Source organism: Triticum urartu, chromosome 7A (assembly GCF_056163025.1).
Source record: "Triticum urartu cultivar PI428250 chromosome 7A, HENAU_Tu73, whole genome shotgun sequence".
NCBI classification, from domain to species: Eukaryota; Viridiplantae; Streptophyta; class Magnoliopsida; order Poales; family Poaceae; genus Triticum; species Triticum urartu.
In genome coordinates, this window is record NC_141879.1 from 191,805,732 (window position 1) to 191,814,129 (window position 8,398).

The following is an 8,398-nucleotide window of genomic DNA, read 5'->3' on the forward strand; positions in this document are numbered from 1 at the left end:
AAAATGATTACAACAAGCGTTTCCACTCTTACGACGGAGGAGTGCGAAACACGGCAGCCACTTGAACATACACAGTGCTCCTATGACTAGGAATGTGCAGTGGTTCATACGTCAGTACTACACAATCTTGTTGCTAGTGTAGTAAGATATGACGATAACAAATGATGCTGTGCACATGTCAACTACTCCTATATGTAACATAGTACCGCTTTTTCGACTGTCCGGTCGAGAATGAACGGTGAGATCAATGTTAACAGAACTAGGTCCACAGCGCATGGAGAGTACGGTGCTACAGTACTCCACGAAACATGAACCATATGAAGCACAAATGGATTCCGGTGACGAAGCCCTGAAAGGATTCGCCCGGCACGGCGACGGCAGCCTGCAACCCCTCCTTGTCCAGCTCAGCACCCACCATCGTGCGGAGATGACTCAGCTCCTCGGAGATATAGGTGAAGAAGGAGACCAGGTCAGGAAGCCGCAACTCGTTGAAGTCGACCGGGTGGTCGAACGGGTTTAGCCCGACGGCCGGCATCATCGCGTTGGCACGACGGTAGGCATCGCGCAGCCGCAACACATGCATGGCCACTTGGTTCACCAAGTGGCTGAGGCGATCCTGGACCTCATCACGATCGGCCTGCTCGCGCTCCAGCCGGCTCCCCTGACGGCCTATCGTATCTCCCGCTTTCTGCAGCAACGCCTCCGACGCCTCGAGCATCTTTGTGGTGGACGCCTGCCGCTTTTGAAGCTCCATGAACTCCCGCACATAACGGAGGAGCATGGCACTCCTCTCCTCCTTGAGCTCACGGAGCTCCACGTCCTTGGCCCTGAGCTCCGCATCCTTGGCATGGAGCTCCTGTGTCAGGAGCCTCACCTCGGACTCCGTGATCTGCTGCGCCGCCATGGCACCAGGTAGAGGCAATGGGGAGAGGAAGCAAAGGGGGCGAAACGGCTGAAAGGCAATGCAATCTACAGGAAGGCGGAGGGAGCAGTGGGTTTTTACAGGCAGAGTCATCGAGACTAATTGCTGCCGCGCCTGCTCCCGTCAATCAAAAAATTAAAAATCCTGCCGCGCCTGCTCCAGTCAATCAAAAAATTAAAAATCCTGCCGCACCCAAACACCAGAGCAACGCCGCAGTGGATATTTAAATTTACCTGCCGGCAAGTAGATAAAAAAGGGGTGAAAAAACAAATGTGGCGGCGGCCTAGCTAATCGGTCGAACTAGCCCAACTAGCTAGCCACCGTGCTTCACGGATGTACTCGGCGGGAAAGGTGGTCTTTTGTGATTTGACGACTCATTTACTTGCTTCGGCGCTACGACCGAGGAGGACCCAGAAAACGCGCGGTAGGGCGTCCCACGTCAGGAAGAATATATGCGTGCACCACCCGGGAGGACCCCGAAACCGCGTGGTAGGGTGTGCCATGTCTCGGCACGGAGGAAAAATGTGCGTGTAAAAATATACTGTATCAGACGTAGTACCTATGGTTCGACCTCGGGACCCAGCCAGTCGGTCGAAAACACCCCACTAGCCACACAGCTTCATCATGCAAACGTGGCACGGAGGATAGACGTGGTTAGCTCCGTCTCGACCAGCCACAACGTCTCTTGTTCTAGGCGATTCTTCTATTTTCCAAGATTTTTTTAGTTGTAATAACACCACGGCAAGCTAGCGCCGCTCTTCGTGTGTGCCCGTGCAAAGGTTAGACGATGGAGAGAAGAGAGATTGAGATCGCAGACCTGGGACCCCTAGTAAGTGAGACAACGGTCATGCACGTGTTGACGAGGCACTCCCTCTACTCTACTCAACGCAAGTACTGTATAAAATCAAGTTATGGGACAAAGCCAACAACTGTTCGTTTTTTCAGGCTATTGACTTATGCTTTGTAGTCCAGGTTGCCAGTTCAAATCTCGTCTTTCAGATTTGTTAGTTTTAGGTCCAAATTTGATTAATGACAAGTGGGACCCCTGTGTGTTGTTCCGATATTTCAGTGTAGGATGGTTTTTTTGAACAAACACTTTGCACGGTTAGACAAGTAACGGCACGAGTTACACGTATTTTGCAAGTTTACGAACAAAAATGATAGTGGCATAGAATATCACATCCACCCCGCAGCTTAGATACTATGGTAATACGAGTTTTTACACCGTTGGAAGTGAGATCCAATGGCTTGGGAGTAGTCTTTGTAATTATGCGCAATTTCCAAACTCTCCAAAGGTTTTTTTGCAAATAAAACATTCAGTCCTCGTGTGTGCCGCTGCATCTTCGATCCAACGGCTCCCCGGTGCTCATATTAGGTGCTCCCCGTAGCTTAATTACCCGCTACGGTCATATGAGCATCTAGGTCGTATGATCAGTGATCAGATGGCACATGCGTAGTACTTGTACTTTCTGCGCATTTCCCAAACTCTATCAGCCGTATATTGCAAAAACATTCAAACCTCCTACTGTGGGCCGTTAGATCTCAGTGAACTCCTATCACCATAGAATCTACGGTGCGGGAGCACCTCATACTCTCCCGTGCGAGAAAACATAAGGTGCTATCGCAGCTTGGATGCTATGGTGATACGAGCTTGGAGGTCGTTTGATCTGAGATCCAATGGCATCTGAGCAGTCTTTGTGCTTGTAAGCAGTGGCCGAACTCTTTTGGGGATTTTCTGCAAAAAACCATTCGAACCATCGAGGAGGTGTTGGGTCACAAATCCAACACCTCCGAAGAGCTTGTATCACCAAAGCATCTAAGGTGTGGTAGCACATGATATTCTTACATACAGGAGAATATGATGTCCTCCTTCATCTTAGATGCTATGGTGATACGAGCTTCGAGGTCGTTGGATATGGGATCAAAGGGCATCTAAGTAGTTTTTGTACAAATTGTGTGCAATTCTCAAACTCATCAAGGTTTCTTGCAAAAATATTAGGACACATCATGTGAGCTGCTATATCTCAGATCTACAAGCTCCAAGCAACTCGTATCAGCATATAGCATCTAAGGTATGGGGGCACATGATATTCTCCCAGGGAGGAGGGGTGGGGGTGCACAACCAATCAGTGGTTGGGAGGGTGGGGACAAATATAATCTAAACAACCCTAAACAGAGCTCCACAATTTTAACTAAGGTCGAGGGGTTGACCCCCGACAATCATACTTCCGCCTAAACACAATATTTGCATGTACTGTAGTACTAGACTTAATATTCATGTTTCAGTTTCATGTTCATTTTAAATATTGAACTAAGGACCATGGATGTCTTACATTTTACTCCCTTCGTTCCTAAATATTAGTCTTTTTATAGGCTTCAAATGGATTGGCACATACGGATGTATATAGACATATTTTAGAGTCTAGATTCACTCATTTTGCTCTGTATGTAATCACTTGTTGAACTCTCTAAAAGACTAATATTTAGGAATAGAAGGAGTATTTTTGAATTCGTGTCATACATGCATGGTTTGGAAAAATAGATGCACTATACTTATTGGATTGTTGTTGTGTTCGTGCGTGTGTGTCTCTGTGTGTGTGTGTGGTCATATGCTTGATACATACAAAGTTTTCTCACCTCCATATTGTTCATCTTTTAAATTTGAATTTGCATTGGAAAACTTACTAGGGATACCATGAAATGTGAAATCCACGTTGAGATCATTATATCACAAACTCACTCTAATTCAACAACTCGTCATAAATCAATTACCACGTTGAGATTAGTATTTGCAAGGAAAATACGGGTATTGTAATACACATAGATTCGTTCGGCAATTTAAAAGGTTCCTTTCGTATTATCGAATGGTAGGACCCAACGGCGTACCAGCCAGACCTTGGCTCGTGTTGATCCTAAAAAAACCGGGCTCGTGTCCTTCGGTGGCGTGCGTGGTACGCACATTAGGCAACCCCAACCAGTCGAGCCTCAGCGTTTCAAGTCGAAATATCTGGCGGCCAGAATTCCAGCCCTAGGAAATTCCCCTCATGTCCCCGGTCCATAATGACTAACAACGGAGGGATGCTTTAGTAACTAGACAACGTTACCTACCGTGCCGAGCGCGGTTCAATTCGCTCGGTCACCGCTCGTCAAGGTCACCTGTCAACTGCATTGCCTAGTACTACTACTACTACTACTACACCAGGATGAGCAGAGAATTGAGCCCGTTTGTTCGTGCCTAGTACTTGAGTTAATATATCAGGCAATGCACTGGTACGGAGGGATTATCCTTTTACTCTGCATATATAACTTGTCTGAAGTCTAACTAAGCAAAATGTGTGACCAAATCCTTTCTTACGAAATACAACATGACAGATGTATGGCTTGAAAATTTATTGCATGATGCAGGTTATGATATTGTTTCGAATCCTGGATCTTAAATTTCAGAAAATCCAAAAGTGAGCATAAATTCTTGAAACTAAGCATGGTCACGTGATATGCACAAATATTACTTCGTAAGTTTTTTCTTCAATTTGAGACAAGCTGCTTATGACAAGTTGCACAAATGAAGAGCCAAGGTATTTTGGAACAAAGAAAGACCTGTCACGTTAAGGCGAACGCTTTCACTATTGAAACCGTGGGTGTTTACGTGCCGCCACGCGTCCCAGCTTCTCATCGGCGGGTGCCGTCCGAGCAAGCGTGTGAGTCGATGGGAGGCGTGCGAGCAGACCGCTACGCCGAATGTCAGGGAGGCGTGCGAGCAGACCACTGTGTAGGCTCACCGGGAGGCGAGCCCTTTGACCAGGCTTCGCCGCCCACCGTCGTCCCAACTGCTCCCACTTTTAATGTCGCCGGCGCCATAGTTTAAAATCAACCCCGCACTACCCGGAATCGCTACAATCCTCTCTCTTCCTCTCCGATTCTCCTGTCGTCTACCTCCAACTAGCCTGACCTAAACGTACGCCATGCCGCATCACGATGGTCTGCCCTTAGTGTTCCAGTTTCCTGTGGAAGACACCCAGCCGGAGTTTCAAGAACATAAGGTGCTTTGGGACGAGCTTGAACTGGCCTTGCGGGAAGACGCCGCGCCTGTCCGCGCTCCCGTTCCGGCTCCCGTCGCCCCGACTGCGCCAGCGCCCATCCCCGTGCACCTGCCAGCGCATGCGCCTGCGCGTGCACTAACGCGCACGCCTGTGCCGGTGCCCGTGCACCTGCCAGCATATGCGCCTGCGCGTGCACTGAGATGCGCGCCCATGCCGGTGCCCGTGCACACGAATGTCTTCGCCGCGCCGTTGACAGCGCATGTCCCCGCGCGGGTGTCAGTGCCCCCCTCAGCGGCATGGATGGCCGTCGTCGACCTCTTCCTTGCACCAACGCCACTCGCCTCCTCCCGCCAGTTGACTCGCTCCGTAGTCCAGAACATTTTGGCCTTCCTTGAAGCTAGGCCAACGTCCAGGAGTACCCCAACAACGGCGCAAGATGCCACCGTCGCTATCGATCAGTGGCCCGACGACACACAGAGCACGACAGAGGAGCCGCTTCCCACCGCGAGATGCCGCCGCCGCCGCGTAATCTAAATTTGCCATGAAAAACGTTCGGATTGCCATGCTTAAAATTCGAACGTTTATCATTTCTGTTTATTTTATATCGACCATCGTACAATTTAAAGTCGGAGTCAGATTGAACGAAATGTATGGTTTGATCGATTGAATGTTCTGCTAGAGCCGTATCAAATTAAATATAAAACGTCATCAAGCCACATGTATTCCTTGTCATCCAACGACCTAGACTGCTTCAATATCGAGCGCTCAACACGTTTAGCGTGCAGTTAATTTCATGCCAAAATAGTGCTAATCACATGACAACACACAAATAATATCCTAGTAGTTAATATCCGCATGCACTTAATATACTTCCAAATTAACGCACATTGCACGTACACACTAACTAGTGCTGCTAGTACGTGAAACTGGTGCCGTGACTTGTGAACGCGTCCAGATATGGTCAACGGCAACATCGCCCGCGAGTTCTTCCTGTTTGCCCGTGCGTCTAAACGCAGAAGGGGAGGAGAGAGAGAGCACACATGGAACCCACCAGTAAGTGAAGGCGAATAGTACTAAAAATAATATTACATGTTATCCATTAATTAGGTTGTGGTAATATAAAAACATTATTTGAACAAAGGGGGTACAACAAACATTGCTATTCTACGTATGTTGCCTATTGACGTGCGGCTTGAAGGCCCGGCCGCATGTTCGATCCTCGTCCTTTATTTTTTAATTTGTATATGGGTCCAAATTTGTTTCATGACATGTGGGCCCCTCGGTGTGTAGTTTGTAGCACTTTAATATGTGGGTCGAAATTTGTTCCATTCCAAGTGGACTATCGGTGTGTAGTTTTGTAGCTTATTTATAATATTAAAGAGAACAACATAGTTTTTTCAATAATACCATGGTGCGACGTTGAAGGCGAGAAAGGACGTGCGAGAGAGCGATGACCGAGCCAGAGGGAAATCAACTAGGGGAGTTGCGTGGGTTGCAACAATGTTTGGAGTAGTTGTGGGCCGAATGCTACGAAAATATAATCTAAACCGACCGGAACAAATGCCTACACAAATTAATCCAAGGTTGGAGTGCCCCTCGCAATGTAAATAGCTCCGGCTTTGTGAGGGATGGAGAGGTAGTAGCTTCAACGCGTGGAAGATACAGTGTGAGAAAGCGAGGTCAATCGAGAGACATATAGATAGAGAGACAAAGTGAGTGTGGTCTGACATTCATTGAACAAATAATAATGCTCTGGAGAGATATTGTCCGATTGAGCTTTTTGGCAAGGGTGAGGGCTGTAAGATAGAGCTTGAGAGATGATCCAGTCACAGACGTGTAGATATATTTTGTGTGTGGGAGGAAGCAAGGTCAACCGATCACATAGGGTCGCCGTGCGATCGAAAGAGTGAGACGGGTTGGAGAGAGTGACCTAGATAGACGATGTGCATGAGAGAGTATACAATGTGAATAGGTCGAATTGGGCTCAAACATGGTGATATATCGTTTTTTCTGAGAAAGAGCGAGGTCAATCGAGACATACGAAGAGAGAGAGAGAGATTGAGTGAGCGTGGCCCACCATGAGGTCGAAAGAGTGGCGGCGGCTTGGATGGACTGACCTAGATAGACAATCTGTGTGAGAGAGTATAGAGTGTGTCGATCGAGGCCCGAACAGGGAGATATATCATTTGTGTATGAAAGAAAACGAGGTTAAATGAGACTCAGATAAAGAGAGCGAGATTGAGCGAGTGTGGCCCGCCGTGCGGAAGAAAGAGTGAGACAGTCTCGAGGGAGTGACCTAGATATAGAACGTGCGTGCACACGAGAGGTTGGGGGCTAGATAGGCAATGCATGTATTTAGCGAGAGAGGGTGAGAGGGAGAGGGGGGAGCGAGAGAGAGCTTGGCATGAGGTGCAATGGCGGATGTGTGAGGTAAATACATTTGGTAACAGAGTGAAAAAAGGGGTTGTGTAGTTGAGAGACTTAGAGATCGAAACATGGAGAGAAAGAATGAACGTGTGTTGGAAATCGATAGCTTCCTAAGGTAGTTAGGAGAGGAAGATTGACCGATACAGGAAGTATGTAGCGTTTGTGCTGGGGGGGGGGGGCTAAAAACAACATTTGAATGTACATAGTATGAGACTTAATATCGATGTTTCAATTCGATGTACATTGTAGGATTTGAACCGAGGACCAGGCATACGGGTAATTATTTCGAATTCGTGCCATACTAAGTTTCAAAAAGTTGACATTAACTCAGTTTGTTGTGCTATTTTGTAGGTCATATGTTTGAATCCATCCAAAAGTTTTCCCACTACCATGGTGTTCATCATATACATATGAATTTGTATTAAAAAGTAGCGTGGATACAGTGAAATGCGAAATCCACGTTAGAGTTGGAGATCGCTACGTGACACACACTCTAATTCAAATAACTAACTACGTGACACACACTCTAATTCAAATAACTAATTATGTGACACACACTCTAATCCACGTTAGCGTGGGTAACATTTCAATTTTTTTTCAAATAACTTCTCATTAATTAATTTATAGTACTCCCTCTGTTCACTTTTATAAGACCTTGAAGACATTTCAGAAAATGTGCAAAACAATTCATTTTAAGTTGTCTGAAACGACTTACAAAAGTGAACGGATGGAGTATCTCGTTTCGAATGACTAATTATTGCAAGGAAAACACGGGCATGGTAATACATACAGATTCATTTGCAAATGAAAAAAGATTCGTTTGCATTCTCAAATGTAGGTGCACTAGGTAGACCAGGGTCGTGTTGGGGTGGACGCTGCTTCCGTGCCTTAAAGGCAACTCCCTTTGGGTCACTGACATGTGGGCCAGCCACCTTTTGGGCCCACATGTCATGAACACAAAGGCAGGTGCCTTAAGGCACCGAAGCATAGTCCTGTCGAGGTGGTCACG